General features: G+C 45.8%; 1 pseudogene; it reads left to right on the top strand.

Annotated features, from left to right (window-relative positions):
* LOC147732396 (zinc finger BED domain-containing protein 6-like) overlaps positions 1–17,110 on the top strand; it is a 54,916-nt pseudogene extending 37,806 nt beyond the window's left edge.
* Positions 17,111–20,533: the final 3,423 nt, after the last annotated feature.

Consider the following 20,533-nt stretch of genomic DNA (forward strand, 5'->3'; position numbering starts at 1 on the left):
ATATATATATATATATATATATATATATATATATATATATATATATATATATATATATATATATATATATATATATATGTATGTATTCACTGAAAAAACCATAGGTTTCACACCAGTTATAGTTAGGAATTAGCATTTAAAAAACCTATTAAATTCACTGAAAAAACCATAGGTTTCACACCAGTTATAGTTAGCTGGAAATTTTACTGACATAAAACCACTGAAATTCCCACGTTATAGTTAGTTGGACTCACTATAACTTGCGCGCCTGCAATGCCCTGCTGATGACGTCACATATTACATCACTCAAGAAATACTCATTTGGCAATAACACCATGATTCGCCACATGCAGCGCAGGCATCCTAACAACTATGCTGTGGCAGAGTCCGTGAACTGGCCAGAAACCCTCCCCAATCTTCACCCAGCACCTCCAAAAGAAAGCAACCCACTCCATCGGGACCAGAGGCAAGGGAGATGGTCCCAAACATACAACCCCAGTTTAGGGAATACAAAATCAGTTGTATTTTTTGTGGTAAAACCATCAACTATGGTGAGCAAAGCATAAAGCTCATCAGCCGTGCTGATGACAACCACAATTTCCCCAAAAAACCATAATTTTTTCCTGATTTTTTTTTGCTCCAGTTGAGCCGTTTACAATTCCCTGTTTTTTGTTTCTCCCCATAAAAATAACAAAAAAAATATAAAATTGTTCCTAAAAGCCAAAAAAAGTACAAAATGTTCAAAAAAGCATTAAAAAAATATAAAACAACAAAAGAAGAAAAAAAACAGTTCTTTTTAGAACTACCTCCAATTTATAAAAAAAAAAGGCTACATTTTTTTAAAACTCTTGTCTTTCTTTTTTCCCCATGGTATGCTCCCCGGTACGCTCCCCGGTGCGCGTACCGGTCGCTCCCCCCGCGCAAATAAAAAAAATATATATTTTTTTTTTTGCCCCGCGGGGCCCTTTTATGGCCCCCACATCAAACCTAGGGGGTCAGGGAGGTCTACTCTGCCCCCTTTTGGTCATTTCCCCCTTTGTTTTTGCCACCTCTTGTGTCTTGATCCTACCGAGACACAAGATGGCGGCCACTCCTGACTGTTTGGAATGTTGACAGACACCCGAGAGCCAATCAGCTTTCCGCCCGGGAACTCGCATAGCGCGCTGGTCCGCGCCCCGGTGCGCGTACCGGGGCGCGCTTATAGATATATATATATATTTTTTTAACCTCAATTACTCAAAATCCACTTGAGCACATATCTTGAGACATAGCAAAGGCACATCGGGCTACCAGTCCCTACAATTTTGCCAAGTTTGGTGGAAATCCATTCAGCCGTTCGGGCTAAAAGTGAGTTCGACCGCCCTATGGAAATTAACATGGGGAAAACACGTTTTGGGACCCCCTTTTATCTCGGCCCCCGCTTGATGAATCCCCCCCAAACTTTCAGGGAAGGAGCGGAGCGCCGCGAGGCAAATTTGAGGAAAATTTCAGGCAGATTCGTCAACCGGCGCCAAAGTTATTCCCAATAGAATGTTGCGATTTCCCTATACAAAATAATCCTAACTATAACTACCTACTGGCGACCGCCAGTAGGTAATATATGTATATATATATATATTCACTGAAAAAACCATAGGTTTCAGGCCCTATATGGTTAGGAATTAGCAGTTAAAAAACCTTTAAAATTCACTCAAAAAACTATAAGTTTTAGGGGTGTTATAGTTAGCTGGACATTTCACTCATACAAAACCATTGAAATTGCTCCTATATAGTTAGTTGTACTAACTATATTTCGCGCACCCGCAATCCACTGCTGATGATGTCACATATTACATTATTCATGACATGGTCAGTGACATCACTGATGACATCTCAAATGACATCACTGATGACATCACTGATTACATCATCCAGTGAATGTGGTTTGCTTCGTTATTTAAATATTCATTATATATATAGCAATTTGCATTGAAGAATGAGTGGATATATAAAAATAAATATTTGGATGGAGGATTTAGTAGCAGTGTAATTGACTTTTTACTTGACCAATTTATAGTGTCTCACTAAATATAGTGGATAGTGACTAAACTGTTTGAATACCTGTATCACTTTGTCAGTTGTTGTGTAAACTGGTTCTCCAGTTGGTTACTAGCTATGTGAAAGTCTATATTAGTTATTGATTAGTTAACTGAGTATTTGTATGGGAGAGTGAATGTGTGTGTGGTTCGGTGGGGGGTGTGTGACTGCCCAAAGATGTGTGAATAGTTGATTCACTAGATATATGAAGTTAAAACTACATGTTCTAACAGTTGTTTGGGTGAGTGAATATCTTTATGGGTGTTGTGATGAGCAAATATATTTCTCAATGGTACATGTCCAACCAACTAGAAAAATAAAAGGCAGTGTATGTGTCAGTTGTTGTATATAAATAAGTGTACATAAGACTCAATGATTGTGTGAGTGACTGTATGGATAACTTTATACTTGTAATAATAATTTTATAATTTACTAAGTATGACTTACTATCTAAATGAATAGATGAAGTTGTGTTTTTATAAGTGTGTAGCTAAGTAAATATGTAAGTATTATCCATTGTTTGCATAAGTGAGTAAGATGACTTCATATGTGAATAGGATGTGTGATGGTGTGTAATGTCGATTTAGGTGTATAAGTATTTTTGATAGTGTTCTATTGTTCATTGACAGCATGTATGAGTGAATCTACAGGTAAGTGATTAGATGTGTGTATGCATCTATGAATCACTGAGTGGGTTTTTAGATACTTGTATTGCTGTAACAATAGATTCAAATATGATACTCTGTATTTTACAAAGAGTGATGAAAGATGTTACTAGTGTATGAAAAGGTGTATGTGATTGTCACGTGGATGATGTCATCGGTGATGTCATCATTGATGTCATTTGAGATGTCATCAGTGATGTCATTGACCATGTCATGAATGATGTAATATGTGACATCATCAGCAGTGGATTGCGGGTGCGCGAAATATAGTTAGTATAGGAGCAATTTCAATGGTTTTGTATGAGTGAAATATCCAGCTAACTATAACACCCCTAAAACTTATAGTTTTTTGAGTGAATTTTAAAGGTTTTTTAAATGCTAATTCCTAACTATATAGGGCCTGAAACCTATGGTTTTTTTCAGTGAATTTCAAAGGTTTTTTAAATGCTAATTCCTAACTATATAAGGCCTGAAACCTATGTTTTTTTCAGTGAATTTGCAAGGTTTTTAAATGCTAATTCCTAACTATATAAGGCCTGAAACCTATGTTTTTTCGGTGAATTTCAAAGTTTTTTTAATGCTAATTCCTAACTATATAAGACCTGAAAGCCCACCAGGAATCTCCAGTATGCGCCAGGGGAATGCATTGCAGAGAGGTGTAATGAAGCCACGCCGCTTTTTACACCTCTCTGCAACGCAGCCCCCGTGCATGTTTGAAGAGGGGGAACTAATTCCCCTTGCATACTGGGGGCCCCTGGGGGCCAACTAGCCCACCTGTAACCTCCAGTATGCGCCAGGGGGCTGCATTGCAGAGGTGTAATGAGGCTATGCCCCTTGTTACACCTCTCTGCAACGCAGCCCCCTGGCGCGTTTGCAGAGGGGGAACTAATTCCCCTTGCATACTGGGGGTCCTTGGGGGCCAACTAGCCCACCAGGAGCCTCCAGTATGCGACAGGGGTCTGCATTGCAGGGAGGTGTGTTAAGGCCACACCCTCTTTTACACCTCTCTGCAACGCAGCCCCCGTGCATGTTGAAGAGGGGGAACTAATTCCCCTTGCATACTGGGGGTCCCTGGGGACCAACTAGCCCACCTGGAGCCTCCAGTATGCGCCAGGGGGCTGCATTGCACAGAGGTGTAATGAGGCTATGCCCCTTTTTACACCTTTCTGCAACGCAGGCCACTGGCGCGTTTGCAGAGGGGGGACTAATTCCCCTTGCATACTGGGGGTCCCTGGGTCACATCTGCCCAAACACCGATATTCCGAACGATTGAAAATGACTTTTCTTGAGAAACATTTGGATTTGGATTATCATGTCCTATACTTTGGAATTTTTGAAAGACTGACTTTGAGGATGCTATAACTTACTCAAGTCTGCCCGAATTGTGTGGGTAAAATTGATACCTAGTCACTTTGAATAAGAATGTACTTATGTCTCGTCTAACATTTGGAAGAAATATCTAGTTATATGACAACAGGATATCGACATAACTTGAAGGAAATAAGAACGCCCTGAAGAAGTTCTGTTGTACAGAACGAAACGCGTCGGCTGGCTGTGGTACATAAACTTAAGGAAAATAAAAGCATTTGAATAGACACCAAGATTCAGCGCTTCAATAAGGACTCTAAGTGATATGATTTGATTGGACTTATTGTGCAAGCGGTGCTGTGCCAAACTTTGGAATATCCTCCACTACTCTCTACTACTTACTCTCTACTACTCCACTATTCTCTAATACTCAATCTCTACTACTCATTCTCTACTACTCTACTACTCTCTACTACTCTCTCTCTATGACTCACTCCCTACTACTCACTATCTACTACTCTCTACTACTCACTCTCTACTACTATCTACTCTCTACTACTCTCTCTCTACTACTCTCTCTCTACTACTCACTCTTTACTACTCTCTACTACTCACTATCTATTTCTCACTCTCTACTACTCTCTACTACTCACTCTCTACTACTCTCTCTCTACTACTCTCTACTACTCACTCTCTACTACTCAATCTACTACTCTCTCTCTACTACTCTCTGCTACTCACTCTCTACTAAGCATGGGCGTAAAATTCGTTCCACTCGTGGATTTTGCGGATTTTCGGTAAATTTGCAATCCGCGAACTCTCGCAAATTTGCCGAAAATCAGCAAATTCGCACATAGCGGATTTTTTTGCTTGGTGATACAATATTGCGGCGCGGGGCGTTCACTTACTGTCATTCAGCGTTTGACGAGTTGTTTTTCTTGATATTTTGCGAGTGCTGCGCCATTTTGGATCTTGCTGCGGGATCCCGCCGGAGCTTGGCGACCGCAATTACGTCATCGCGGCTTGCCACCTTGCACAGCGAAAGTTTGTCAACGTGAGTACGCCGTGATCACGTATCGCGGGAGTTCGCAATTTTGAACACGTAGATGCGGCGGGCAGCAACAATCTCGCACTCGAGAAATTACAAAATTTGCAATTCTGCACAAGAAATCCACCAGCAGGCAGCATAAACCTTCTGAAAATGATGATTTGTATCAGAATAACTCCTCAGGTTGACATTTGCCTGCACTTTTTTTGCAAGGAGTCCATTTTGGGGGGGGGGGGGTGGGAGGAAGGAAGTGCCCCACACCGTCTCCAACTTCCTGTTCCTGTCCAGCAGGCTCCTCCCAGTGCTTTCTTCATGTGCTGGTCACTTTCATTCGGATCTTGACCTGGAAGGATTACTTTTTGTGGATGTTGCTGGATATTTGGATTTGAGGCCTTTTTGACTTTCTTTGGATCACTTTTGGATTAGAAATTTCACAAGTAAGTTTGTTTAGGGCATTACAGTTGATGCAACTACAATTTTGGAATTTTCGATTTTTGGGCTGTTGTTGGGGCCTTTTGCCCAGGGGTAGTGAGTGGTGCATGGACTGAGTCTTTCTATGGGGTCTCTTTAATGTAAACATCATGGAGGGCATGGATGGCATGGGATTGTGCTGATTTTTGTGTGTTTTTCGATTTTTTGGCTGCTGTTGGGGCCTTTTGCCCAGTGGTAGTGAGTGGTGCATGGGCCTAGTCTTTCCGTGGGGTGTCTTGAATTTAAACATCATTGAGGGCATGGATGGCATGGGATTGTGCTGATTATTCTGTGTTTTTCGATTTTTTTGGCTGCTATTGGGGCCTTTTGCCCATGGCTAGTGAGTGGTGCATGGAGTGAGTCTTTCTGTGGGGTCTCTTTAATGTAAACATCATGGAGGGCATGGATGGCATTGGATTGTGGTGATTTTTGTGTTTTTTTCGATTTTTTGGGGTGTTGATGGGGACTGGCCATGTGGGTTAGGGACATTTTGAGTGCTGGTACAGGCAGGCCCTGGCCATGTGCCTGGGGGCAAGGGGCCAATTTGAATGCAGGCAGTGTTCTCAGGCCTGCACCCATTTTGCCTAGCTTTCATCCATTATGCCCAGGGGTAGTGAGTGGTGCATGGGCCTAGTCTTTCGGTGTGGTGTCTTGAATTTAAACATCATTGAGCGCATGGATTGCATGGGATTGTGCTGATTTTTCTGTGTTTTTCGATTTCTGTGGCTGCTGTTGGGGCCTTTTGCCCAGGGGTAGTGAGTGGTGCATGGGCCTAGTCTTTCTGTTGGGTATCTTGAATTTAAACATCATTGAGGGCATGGATGGCATGGGATTGTGCTGTTTTTTCTGTGTTTTTCAATTTCTTTGGCTGCTGTTGGGGCCTTTTGCCCAGGGGTAGTGAGTGGTGCATGGGCCTAGTCTTTCTGTTGGGTGTCTTGAATTTAAACATAATTGAGGGCATGGATGGCATGGGATTGTGCTGATTTTTGTGTGTTTTTCGATTTTTTTGGCTGCTGTTGAGGCCTTTTGCCAGGGGCTAGTGAGTGGTGCATGGACTGAGTCTTTCTGTAGGGTCTCTTTAATGTAAACATCATGGAGGGCATGGATGGCATTGGATTGTGGTGATTTTTGTGTGTTTTTCGATTTTTTGGAGTGTTGATGGGGACTGGCCATGTGGGTGGGGGCCATTTTGAGTGCTAGTACAGGCAGGCCCTGGCCATGTGCCTGGGGCAAGTGGCCATTTTGAATGCAGGCAGTGTTCTCAGCCCTGCACCCATTTTGCCTAGCTTTCATCCATTATGCCCAGGGGTAGTGAGTGGTGCATAGGCCTAATCTTTATGTGGGGTGTCTTGAAATTAAACATCATTGAGGGCATGGATGGCATGGGATTGTGCTGATTTTTCGGTGTTTTTCGATTTCTTTGGCTGCTGTTGGGGCCTTTTGCCCAGGGCTAGTGAGTAGTGCATGGGCCTAGTCTTTCTGTGGGGTGTCTTGAATTTAAACATCATTGAGGGCATGGATGGCATGGGATTGTGCTGATTTTTGTGTTTTTTTTTTATTTTTTTGGCTGCTGTTGGGACCTTTTGCCCATGGCTAGTGAGTGGTGCATGGGCCTAGTCTTTCTGTGGGGTCTCTTTAATGTAAACATCATGGAGGGCATGGATGGCATTGGATTGTGGTGAGTTTTGTGTGTTTTTTTATTTTTTGGGGTGTTGATGGGGACTGGCCATGTGGGTGGGGGCCATTTTGAGTGCTGGTACAGGCAGGCCTGGCAATGTGCCTGGGGGCAACGGGCCATTTTGAATGCAGGCAGTGTTCTCAGGCCTGCACCCATTTTGCCTAGCTTTCATCTATTATGCCCAGGGGTAGTGAGTGGTGCATGGGCCTAGTCTTTCTGTGGGGTGTCTTGAATTTAAACATAATTGAGGGCATGGATGGCATGGGATTGTGCTGATTTTTGTGTGTTTTTCGATTTTGTTGGCTGCTGTTGAGGCCTTTTGCCAGGGGCTAGTGAGTGGTGCATGGACTGAGTCTTTCTGTGGGGTCTCTTTAATATAAACATCAAGGAGGGCATGGATGGCATTGGATTGTGGTGATTTTTGTGTGTTTTTCGATTTTTTGGAGTGTTGATGGGGACTGGCCATGTGGGTGGGGGCCATTTTGAGTGCTGGTACAGGCAGGCCCTGGCCATGTGCCTGGGGCAAGGGGCCATTTTTAATGCAGGCAGTGTTCTCAGGCCTGCACCCATTTTGCCTAGCTTTCATCCATTATGCCCAGGGGTAGTGAGTGGTGCATGGACTGAGTCTTTCTATGGGGTCTCTTTAAAGTAAACATCATGGAGGGCATGGATGGCATAGAATTGTGCTGATTTTTGTGTGTTTTTTGATTTTTTTGGCTGCTGTTGGGGCCTTTTGCCCAGCGGTAGTGAGTGGTGCATGGGCCTAGTCTTTCCGTGGGGTGTCTTGAATTTAAACATCATTGAGGGCATGGATGGCATGGGATTGTGCTGATTTTTCTGTGTTTTTCGATTTTTTTGGCTGCTTTTGGGGCCTCTTGCCCAGGGCTAGTGAGTGGTGCATGGAGTGAGTCTTTCTGTGGGGTCTCTTTAATGTAAACATCATGGAGGGCATGGATGGCATTGGATTGTGGTGATTTTTGTGTGTTTTCCGATTTTTTGGGGTGTTGATGGGGACTGGCCATGTGGGTTGGGGCCATTTTGAGTGCTGGTACAGGCAGGCCCTGGCCATGTGCCTGGGGGCAAGGGGCCAATTTGAATGCAGGCAGTGTTCTCAGGCCTGCACCCATTTTGCCTAGCTTTCATCCATTATGCCCAGGGGTAGTGAGTGGTGCATGGGCCTAGTCTTTCGGTGGGGTGTCTTGAATTTAAACATCATTGAGCGCATGGATGGCATGGGATTGTGCTGATTTTTCTGTGTTTTTCGATTTCTTTGGCTGCTGTTGGGGCCTTTTGCCCAGGGGTAGTGAGTGGTGCATGGGCCTAGTCTTTCTGTTGGGTATCTTGAATTGAAACATCATTGAGGGCATGGATGGCATGGGATTGTGCTGATTTTTCTGTGTTTTTCAATTTCTTTGGCTGCTGTTGGGGCCTTTTGCCCAGGGGTAGTGAGTGGTGCATGGGCCTAGTCTTTCTGTTGGGTATCTTGAATTTAAACATAATTGAGGGCATGGATGGCATTGGATTGTGGTGATTTTTGTGTGTTTTCCGATTTTTTGGGGTGTTGATGGGGACTGGCCATGTGGGTTGGGGCCATTTTGAGTGCTGGTACAGGCAGGCCCTGGCCATGTGCCTGGGGGCAAGGGGCCAATTTGAATGCAGGCAGTGTTCTCAGGCCTGCACCCATTTTGCCTAGCTTTCATCCATTATGCCCAGGGGTAGTGAGTGGTGCATGGGCCTAGTCTTTCGGTGGGGTGTCTTGAATTTAAACATCATTGAGCGCATGGATGGCATGGGATTGTGCTGATTTTTCTGTGTTTTTCGATTTCTTTGGCTGCTGTTGGGGCCTTTTGCCCAGGGGTAGTGAGTGGTGCATGGGCCTAGTCTTTCTGTTGGGTATCTTGAATTGAAACATCATTGAGGGCATGGATGGCATGGGATTGTGCTGATTTTTCTGTGTTTTTCAATTTCTTTGGCTGCTGTTGGGGCCTTTTGCCCAGGGGTAGTGAGTGGTGCATGGGCCTAGTCTTTCTGTTGGGTATCTTGAATTTAAACATAATTGAGGGCATGGATGGCATGGGATTGTGCTGATTTTTGTGTGTTTTTCGATTTTTTTGGCTGCTGTTGAGGCCTTTTGCCAGGGGCTAGTGAGTGGTGCATGGACTGAGTCTTTCTGTGGGGTCTCTTTAATGTAAACATCAAGGAGGGCATGGATGGCATTGGGTTGTGGTGATTTTTGTGTGTTTTTCGATTTTTTGGAGTGTTGATGGGGACTGGCCATGTGGGTGGGGGCCATTTTGAGTGCTGGTACAGGCAGGCCCTGGCCATGTGCCTGGGGCAAGGGGCCATTTTGAATGCAGGCAGTGTTCTCAGGCCTGCACCCATTTTGCCTAGCTCTCATCCATTATGCCCAGGGGTAGTGAGTGGTGCATAGGCCTAATCTTTATGTGGGGTGTCTTGAAATTAAACATCATTGAGGGCATGGATAGCATGGGATTGTGCTGATTTTTCGGTGTTTTTCGATTTCTTTGGCTGCTGTTGGGGCCTTTTGCCCAGGGCTAGTGAGTAGTGCATGGGCCTAGTCTTTCTGTGGGGTGTCTTGAATTTAAACATCATTGAGGGCATGGATGGCATGGGATTGTGCTGATTTTTGTGTGTTTTTTTATTTTTTTTGGCTGCTGTTGGGACCTTTTGCCCATGGCTAGTGAGTGGTGCATGGGCCTAGTCTTTCTGTGGGGTCTCTTTAATGTAAACATCATGGAGGGCATGGATGGCATTGGATTGTAGTGAGTTTTGTGTGTTTTTTGATTTTTTGGGGTGTTGATGGGGACTGGCCATGTGGGTGGGGGCCATTTTGAGTGCTGGTACAGGCAGGCCTGGCAATGTGCCTGGGGGCAACGGGCCATTTTGAATGCAGGCAGTGTTTTCAGGCCTGCACCCATTTTGCCTAGCTTTCATCTATTATGCCCAGGGGTAGTGAGTGGTGCATGGGCCTAGTCTTTCTGTGGGGTGTCTTGAATTTAAACATAATTGAGGGCATGGATGGCATGGGATTGTGCTGATTTTTGTGTGTTTTTCGATTTTTTTGGCTGCTGTTGAGGCCTTTTGCCAGGGGCTAGTGAGTGGTGCATGGACTGAGTCTTTCTGTGGGGTCTCTTTAATATAAACATCAAGGAGGGCATGGATGGCATTGGATTGTGGTGATTTTTGTGTGTTTTTCGATTTTTTGGAGTGTTGATGGGGACTGGCCATGTGGGTGGGGGCCATTTTGAGTGCTGGTACAGGCAGGCCCTGGCCATGTGCCTGGGGCAAGGGGCCATTTTTAATGCAGGCAGTGTTCTCAGGCCTGCACCCATTTTGCCTAGCTTTCATCCATTATGCCCAGGGGTAGTGAGTGGTGCATGGACTGAGTCTTTCTATGGGGTCTCTTTAAAGTAAACATCATGGAGGGCATGGATGGCATGGGATTGTGCTGATTTTTGTGTGTTTTTTGATTTTTTTGGCTGCTGTTGGGGCCTTTTGCCCAGCGGTAGTGAGTGGTGCATGGGCCTAGTCTTTCCGTGGGGTGTCTTGAATTTAAACATCATTGAGGGCATGGATGGCATGGGATTGTGCTGATTTTTCTGTGTTTTTCAATTTTTTTGGCTGCAGTTGGGGCCTTTTGCCCAGGGCTAGTGAGTGGTGCATGGAGTGAGTCTTTCTGTGGGGTCTCTTTAATGTAAACATCATGGAGGGCATGGATGGCATTGGATTGTGGTGATTTTTGTGTGTTTTCTGATTTTTTGGGGTGTTGATGGGGACTGGCCATGTGGGTTAGGGCCATTTTGAGTGCTGGTACAGGCAGGCCCTGGCCATGTGCCGGGGGGCAAGGGGCCAATTTGAATGCAGGTAGTGTTCTCAGGCCTGCACCCATTTTGCCTAGCTTTCATCCATTATGCCCAGGGGTAGTGAGTGGTGCATGGGCCTAGTCTTTCGGTGGGGTGTCTTGAATTTAAACATCATTGAGCGCATGGATGGCATGGGATTGTGCTGATTTTTCTGTGTTTTTCGATATCTTTGGCTGCTGTTGGGGCCTTTTGCCCAGGGGTAGTGAGTGGTGCATGGGCCTAGTCTTTCTGTTGGGTATCTTGAATTGAAACATCATTGAGGGCATGGATGGCATGGGATTGTGCTGATTTTTCTGTGTTTTTCAATTTCTTTGGCTGCTGTTGGGGCCTTTTGCCCAGGGGTAGTGAGTGGTGCATGGGCCTAGTCTTTCTGTTGGGTGTCTTGAATTTAAACATAATTGAGGGCATGGATGGCATGGGATTGTGCTGATTTTTGTGTGTTTTTCGATTTTTTTGGCTGCTGTTGAGGCCTTTTGCCAGGGGCTAGTGAGTGGTGCATGGACTGAGTCTTTCTGTGGGGTCTCTTTAATGTAAACATCAAGGAGAGCATGGATGGCATTGGGTTGTGGTGATTTTTGTGTGTTTTTCGATTTTTTGGAGTGTTGATGGGGACTGGCCATGTGGGTGGGGGCCATTTTGAGTGCTGGTACAGGCAGGCCCTGGCCATGTGCCTGGGGCAAGGGGCCATTTTGAATGCAGGAAGTGTTCTCAGGCCTGCACCCATTTTGCCTAGCTCTCATCCATTATGCCCAGGGGTAGTGAGTGGTGCATGGACTGAGTCTTTCTGTGGGGTGTCTTGAATTTAAACATCATTGAGGGCATGGATGGCATGGGATTGTGCTGATTTTTTGGTGTTTTTCGATTTCTTTGGCTGCTGTTGGGGCCTTTTGCCCAGGGCTAGTGAGTGGTGCATGGGCCTAGTCTTTCTGTGGGGTGTCTTGAATTTAAACATCATTGAAGGCATGGATGGCATGGGATTTTGTTGATTTTTGTGTGTTTTTTTTTATTTTTTTGGCTGCTGTTGGGGCCTTTTGCCCAGGGCTAGTGAGTGGTGCATGGGCCTAGTCTTTCTGTGGGGTCTCTTTAATGTAAACATCATGGAGGGCATGGATGGCATTGGATTGTGGTGATTTTTGTGTGTTTTTCGATTTTTTGGGGTGTTGATGGGGACTGGCCATGTGGGTGGGGGCCATTTTGAGGAGTGCTGGTACAGGCAGGCCCCGGCCATGTGCCTGGGGGCAAGGGGCATTTTGAATGCAGGCAGTGTTCTCAGGCCTGCACCCATTTTGCCTAGCTTTCCTCCATTATGCCCAGGGGTAGTGAGTGATGCATTGGCCTAGTCTTTCTGTGGGGTATCTTGAATTTAAACATCATTGAGGGCATGGATGGCATGAGATTGTGGTGATTTTTCTGTGTTTTTCGATTTCTTTGGCTGCTGTTGGGGCCTTTTGCCCAGGGCTAGTGAGTGGCGCATGGGCCTAGTCTTTCTGTGGGTTGTCTTGAATTTAAACATCATTGAGGGCATGGATGGCATGAGATTGTGCTGATTTTTCTGTGTTTTTTTTATTTCTTTGGCTGCTGTTGGGGCCTTTTGCCCAGGGCTAGTGAGTGGTGCATGGGCCTAGTGTTTCTGTGGGGTGTCTTGAATTTAAACATCATTGAGGGCATGGATGGCATGGGATTGTGCTGATTTTTGTGCGTTTTTTGATTTTTTTGGCTGCTGTTGGGGCCTTTTGCCCAGGGCTAGTGAGTGGTGCATGGACTGAGTCTTTCTGTGGGGTCTCTTTAATGTAAACATCATGGAGGGCATGGATGGCATTGGATTGTGGTGATTTTTGTGTCTTTTTCGATTTTTTGAGGTGTTGATGGGGACTGGCCATATGGGTGGGGGCCATTTTGAGTGCTGGTACAGGCAGGCCCTGGCCATGTGCCTGGGGCAAGGGGCCATTTTGAATGCAGGCAGTGTTCTCAGGCCTGCACCCATTTTGCCTAGCTTTCATCCATTATGCCCAGGGGTAGTGAGTGGTGCATGGGCCTAGTCTTTCTGTGGGGTATCTTGAACTTAAACTTCATTGAGAGCATGGATGGCATGGGATTGTGCTGATTTTTATGTGTTTTTCGATTTCTTTGGCTGCTGTTGGGGCCTTTTGCCCAGGGCTAGTTAGTGGTGCATGGGCCTAGTCTTTCTGTGGGGTGTCTTGAATTTAAACATCATTGAGGGCATGGATGGCATGGGATTGTGCTGATTTTTATGTGTTTTTCAACTTTTTGGGGTGTATAACTGATGTTCCTCTGTCTTCCATTGCTTTTAGGTGCACAAGACTCAAGAGAACCACCAGTGCCAGGAAGAAGTCCTGCAGCGGTGTGTGTGTGCACCATAACGTCATGCGACGTCACATCTGGCCACAGACAAGTCTGCAACTCGTGCAACTGCGGCCTGCTGTTCTGACCTCTGAAGAAGATGGCCCCAAAAAAAGTTCCCCGTAGCTCCTCTAGCAAGAAAGTTGCCAGTAAAGAGCAGAAGAAGCAACTTACCAAGGAGACTGGTGTGCCACCCGCCACATTTTTTGGGAATAAAAAAAAGTACGCCTGCAGCAGCAGCGGGATCTGCTGGGGACCAAGCTGGGAGCAGCACCCCCGCTCCACTGGGCTCAGTGCCACCACCACCACGCCAACTTAAGTCCAAGCCCTTGAGTGTTGCAGAGGCAGCCAGTCTACTTGTTCAATCTCCATCGACCAGTGATGTTGGCTCATCGCAAGAAAGTAGCAGCAATGCCCCTCAATCAACACAGGTTGTTTTAACTCATCTGACGAGTGTTGAACAACCACAGCCGCAACAACAACCACATGTGCAAGTACAAGCCCAAGTACATGTGGAAGGAGAGGCAGAGCAAGGAGATGCGCAAGCAGAGCTGCATGGAGGGGCACAAGTACCCACAATAGTTGTTCCTCCCGAAGTAGGGGCACATCAGGAAATCGAAATTCAAGCCGAGGTATCATTTGAGGAAGCCACTCCTCCTGATCATTCATTGTCTCCACATCCCTAGCAAGGAAAAGATCAAGGATGGTGTCTACATCTTCTTCAAGCCCACCTCCTTCTGATGATTCGGATCAAACTTGGGAACCACCACTGCCGTCTGAGAGTGAGGCACACCATGATCTGACAAAGGTAGCTAAGTGTAAAAGGAAGGTCCCCGAAAGTCTCATAGTTATGGAGTGTGATGATGACGCTGAACAAGAAGTGGCGTATACTCCTGCTGATGAAGACTCTCACGACGACGACACAGTCATCATAGACGTCACTCCAGCCTCAGAGGGCATGCAGCAAACAGACATTTTGACCCTAGCCTGAAAAGCTGCTGAGAGTGATGTTGTCGATGAGGAGACAATGGGAACACCATCATTGGAGTTAACTACTACACCACCACCTACCGCTTCCATATTTCTTTCTCGCCAGAAGGGACCTCCATCCACCTCAACCTCAATTAGTGGTGGTGCAAGTGCACAACATAGTAAAGTTCGGCAACACACATCCTCCACTTCATCTGCCATTAGCAGCATGACAACCACCAGTATCGACTCCTCCGCCCCCCACAGACATTTCAAGTCCGCATTTTGAGACTTCTTTAGTGTTTGCCCAAGAAGGGAAAACATAGCCATTTGTAGCATTTGTAAGCTTGCAGTTAGTCGTGGTAAGTTTGGTACCAACTATGGTACCGGAGGCCAGAGAGGTCATCTTGAGAGACAGCACACTGTCCAATGGCATGCGCACCTAAAGGAGATCAAGGAAGCCCGAATTGGAAGTCAACAAACTGTATACGTTGATGTTACATCTGATGATGACGAGGAGGAAGAAGCGTCAAACACTTCACTTACACCCATTACCCCTGTCAGCAGCACACCCCCTGCGAGCCACACTAAGAGTGTGGGAGAGAGTGAGACACCAATGCGAAAAAGTTCATCATCAGCGAGCGTAACTGGGTCGAAGAAGTCATCATCATCCCGTAAAATGGTCCAGCCCACCATTAGAACCATGTTGTTTTCAGAAGCACCATTTGACCGCAACCACCCACTGACGCGTCTGTATAACACTAAGCTGGCTAAAATGCTAGCTCTGGACCTTCTCCCTTTTTCTTTTGTGGAAGGGGTTGGTTTTCTAGAATTAGTGGCAACGCTCAGCCCTAAATGGAAGGTTCCTAGCCGGTTCTATTTTGCCAGAGTTGCGGTTCCAGCACTACATGAAGATGTGCTGGAGGTGATTGGGGCAGCTTTGCAGAAGAGTGCTGTTCACATTATACATCTGACAACAGACATGAGGACCAGTGGCGCAGGCACTGATTACATGTGCATCACTGCACACTGGGTCTCTTTTTCAGGAGTTACAGTAAAGCTAAGGGCAGGTGTTGACCAGGACAACGTATTTAAAGCTGCTCGGAAGCATGCAACACTAGCCATGTTTGGCATGGAGACAAGTCATACAGGAGAAAACATTTTGAAGGAGTTTAACACAAAGGTCTTTCAATGGCTGTCCCCAAAAAAATGCAAGATTGGTTATGTTTCCACGGATAATGGCGCCAATGTAGTTAAGGTCATGGAGCTGGGTAAATATTTCAGAGCGCCGTGTTTGGCGCACTGTATAAAGCTGGTTGTTAAAAAATTCTTGAGCGAAGAAAGTCCAGTGTGCGAGTTAGTGACCACCTGCTGAAGAGTGTGCAACCATTTCAGCCATTCTTTTAAGGCCTGGAAGCATCTGAGGGGCCTGCTACATGAACGTCGAATGCCAGTGAAAGCACTCACCCAGGAGGTGCCAACACGTTGGAATTCAAACTTCTACATGCTTGAGCGTCTGTATGAGCAGTTTACGGTACTCGATCAGTATTTCTTAACACTGGGTACAGCTCTGAAGGACCTGAGGCTAGATGCGGCGCAATGGGAGCTAGTTAAAAGCCTGACAGACATGCTTAGTCCTTTTGAGGTCTTCACGCGTGCAGTCAGCAGGGAGGACTGTAATTTGGGAAAAGCTATCCCATTGTTGTGCATGCTAGAGCACCAACTGAAGGCGGTGACTACTATGTTTGAAAAAGATGAAGAAAAGCAAGAAGCTTTTGTTTTGGCGGAGAAATTATTACAGTGCCTACTTGGCGATGAACGTCTTCAAATGATCCACTCAGAACAGCATTACATTTGTGCTACTATTCTGGATCCACGCTACAAAAAGGCACTGGCAGGCAGAGCATTCTTTGCTTTTGGTGAAGCACAAGTTTTAATGTACAAACATTGGCTAGCTATGTCAGCCATGAGGTTTGAAAGAGAACGGCAGAAAATTGAAGGAAAATGCAGTACATCAGCATCAGCAGGCCATCCCCAGTCAAAAGAATCCACTTCTGCACCTGTGGCTGTGGCAGAAGTGACCTCTCAGCCGTTAAAGACACCGGCAACCGGATCATCTGCACCAGACACAACAGTAACATTGGGTGAAGAAGAGGATTGGCTAACTCAGCTTGGGTTTGCTTCTCAAAAGGTCCCAGCAAAAAGTAAGCAAAGTGGAGGAACCGTGGAGAACCTTGAGTCGATGGTGCAAGACTATCTGAATGACTCAACAGAGGTCTATGTTAATGCTGACCCATTGGCGTATTGGCATGGGAAAAAAGAATTGTGGCCAGAGATCTCCAACCTGGCTATAAACTACTTGTCTTGCGCACTTGCAAGCGTGCCTTCTGAACGCGTTTTCAGTGCTGATGGTGGCATTGTAACTTGCAAAAGGACCCGCCTCTCGCCCAAACATGTGGAGAGGTTAACAATGATCAAGATGAATCAGCACCTCATACCACCAGATTACAAAGTATGAGAATACACGCCGGAAGAAGAAGAGGAGGACAGCAACTTAGATGAAGGAATTTCTTCTCTGTTAGGTGACCTACTCCCGCCTGAATTCGCAGAGTATGAGGACGAACTCTTATTCCCTGACAACCAGCCCTGAAAATGAGCCAATGAATGAATAACTTTCTTTTTCGTCCTTATTCATTTTTATTCCTGTGTGTCTGTCTTTCTTTGTTTTGCACAGTCAATATAATTAAAACTTTAATCACCTAATCACAAAAACAAGCCCACCAGCAGAACTGTCTTTACTTATTTGCTTATTGATTTGAAGGTGCCGCAGTCTGCATTCCTCAGGTTCACAAGTTCACAAGAACATGCTCCTCTATCCTCCTCCTCCAGATCCCTATTTCCCTCAAAGCAGAGGGCTGGATTACGCCAAATGAAGAAAGACTCTGCACTTGTGGGGGTGTTCTACTTCTTTGAGGGTGAGTTGGCGGGTCTTGGGGCATTGCTGGGAAGGTCTAATACCGGATAAAACTGGTTTGGACAAAATCAGACTTGAAAATGTTTTTGCCTTTTTGCTCACTATCATGTTTTCGGGGGCCTGTTTGGGGGGCTTCCTGGTGTTTGTGGGTGGGTTTCGGGGTCTGGGAGCACTGCTGGCACAGTCTAATGTTGATTGCATTTGTTTTCTAGGACATCCATGGTGAAAAAGTGGAGTCATGACCTAGCTGCACAGCGCGTTTGGACAGAAGGCCGAAAAATATTGTAAGTATGAGATTTTCCATTTTTGCTTTTTGGCTGTTTGGGGGTGTTGTGCTTTTTTGTGGGTAGGTTGGCGGGTCTTGGGGCATTGCTGGGAAGGTCTAATACTGGATAAAACTGGTTTGGACAAAATCCATGAGGAAAAAGTTGTTGCTTTATCTGACATTTTGCTCAATTTAGCGTTTTCGATGGCCTGTTTGGGGGGCTTCCTGGTGTTTGTGGGTGGGTTTCGGTGTCTGGGAGCACTGCTGGGTATGGATACTTTTGATTGCAAGAGGTTTGAAGCAAATCCATGGTGACAGAGGGGAGTTAGGGCCTAGCTGCAGAGCACGCGCGGAGTGATTTTGGAAATTGCCCTGAAAATGACTAGGTCCCCATTTTTGTACTTTTGCTTTTTGGCTGTTTGGGGGTCTTCTACTTGTTTTCGCCTGGGTTGACGGCTCTGTGGCCATTGCTGGGAAGGTCTAATACCGGATAATAATGGTATGGACCAAATCGGAGGCAATTTTTTTTTGCGTTTTTGCTGACTTGCTTGTCTTTGAGGTGCTCTTTGGGGGGGTTCCGGGTGTTTTTGGGTGGGTTCTGGGGTCTGGGAGCACTGCTGGCACAGTCTAATTTTGATTGTATTTGCTTTTCAGGAAATCCATGGTGGAAAACGGGAGTTATGGCATAGCTGCACAGCGCGTTTGGACAGAATTGAAAGAAGGCCGAAAAATATTGTAAGTATGAGATTTTCCATTTTTGCTTTTTGGCTGTTTGGGGGTGTTGTGCTTTTTTGCGGGTGGGTTGGCGGGTCTTGGAGCATTGCTGGGAAGGTCTAATACCGGATAAAACTGGTTTGCACAAAATCAGACTTGAAAACGTTTTTGCCTTTTTGCTCACTATCATGTTTTCAGGGGCCTGTTTGGGGGGCTTCCTGGAGTTTGTGGGTGGGTTTCGGGGTCTGCGAGCACTGCTGGGTATGGATACTTTTGATTGCAAGAGGTTTGAAGCAAATCCATGGTGGCAGAGGGGAGTTAGGGCCTAGCTGCAGAGCGCGCGCGGAGTGATTTTGGAAATTGCCCTGAAAATGAGTAAATCCCCATTTTTTTTACTTTTGCTTTTTGGCTTTTTGGGGGTCTTCTACTTGTTTTCGCCTGGGTTGACGGCTCTGTGGCCATTGCTGGGCGGTCTAATACCGGATAAAACTGGTTTGGACCATATCCATGAGGAAAAAGTTTTTGCTTTTTCTGACATTTTGCTCAATTTAGCGTTTTCGGGGGCCTGTTTGAGGGGCTTCCTAGTGTTTGTGGGTGGGTTTCGGGGTCTGGGAGCACTGCTGGGTATGGATACTTTTGATTGCAAGAGGTGTGAAACAAATCCATGGTGGCAGAGGGGAGTTAGGGCCTATCTGCAGAGCGCATGCAGAGTGATTTTGGAAATTGCCCTGAAAATGACTAAGTCCCCATTTTTGTTCTTTTGTTTTTTGGCTGTTAGGGGTCTTCTACTTGTTTTTGCCTGGGTTGATGGCTCTGTGGCCATTGCTGGGAAGGTCTAATACCGGATAAAACTGATAGGACCAAATCGGAGGCAATTTTTTTTTTGCGTTTTTGCTGACTTGCTTGTCTTTGAGGTGCTCTTTGGGGTGGTTCCGGGTGTTTGTGGGTGGGCTTTGGGGTCTGGGAGCACTGCTGGCACAGTCTAATTTTGATTGCATTTGCTTTTCAGGAAATCCATGGTGGAAAACGGGAGTTATGGCCTAGCTGCACAGCACATTTGGACAGAATTGAAAGAAGGCCGAAAAATATTGTAAGTATGAGATTTTCCATTTTTGCTTTTTCACTGTTTGGGGGTGTTGTGCCTTTTTGCGGGTGGGTTGGCGGGTCTTGGGGCATTGCTGGGAAGGTCTAATACCGGATAAAACTGGTTTGGACAAAATCGAACTTGAAAACGTTTTTGCCTTTTTGCTAACTATCATGTTTTCGGGGGCCTGTTTGGGGGGCCTCCTGGTGCTTGTGGGTGAGTTTCGGGGTCTGGGAGCACTGCTGGGTATGGATACTTTTGATTGCAAGAGGTTTGAAGCAAATCCATGGTGGCAGAGGGGAGTTAGGGCCTAGCTGCAGAGCGCATGCGGAGTGATTTTGGAAATTGCCCTGAAAATGACTAAGTCCCCATTTTTGTACTTTTGCTTTTTGGCTGTTTGGGGGTCTTCTACTTGTTTTCGCCTCTGTTGACGGCTCTGTGGCCATTTCTGGGAAGGTCTAATACCGGATAAAACTGGTTTGGACCAAATCGGAGGCGAAATTCTTTTTGCGTTTTTGCTGACTTGCTTGTCTTTGAGGTACTCTTTGGGGGGGGCTCCGGGTGTTTGTGGGTGGGTTTTGGGGTCTAGGAGCACTGCTGGCACAGTCTAATTTTGATTGCATATGCTTTTCAGGAAATCCATGGTGGAAAACGGGAATTATGGCCTAGCTGCACAGTGCATTTGGACAGAATTGAAAGAAGGCCGAAAAATATTGTAAGTATGAGATTTTCATTTTTTGCTTTTTGGCTGTTTAGGGGTGTTGTGCTTTTTTGCGGGTGGGTTGACGGGTCTTGGGGCATTGCTGGGAAGGTCAAATACCGGATAAAACTGGTTTGGAGGAAATCCATGCGGAAAAGCCTTTTGGCACTTTTTGTAACTTAGGGTTCATTAGGGTTAGCACTAGCAGCAGGATTGCATGTGTTTCGGGGTGTTCTAGATTTTTGCAACTGAGTTCTGGGGTCTTAGAGCACTCGTGGGAATGTGTAATTTTGGTTGCAAGTGATTTGAAGAAAATCCATGGTGGGAAAGGGGGGA

This window comes from Lissotriton vulgaris, chromosome 2_1 (assembly GCF_964263255.1).
Source record: "Lissotriton vulgaris chromosome 2_1, aLisVul1.2, whole genome shotgun sequence".
NCBI lineage: Eukaryota > Metazoa > Chordata > Amphibia > Caudata > Salamandridae > Lissotriton > Lissotriton vulgaris.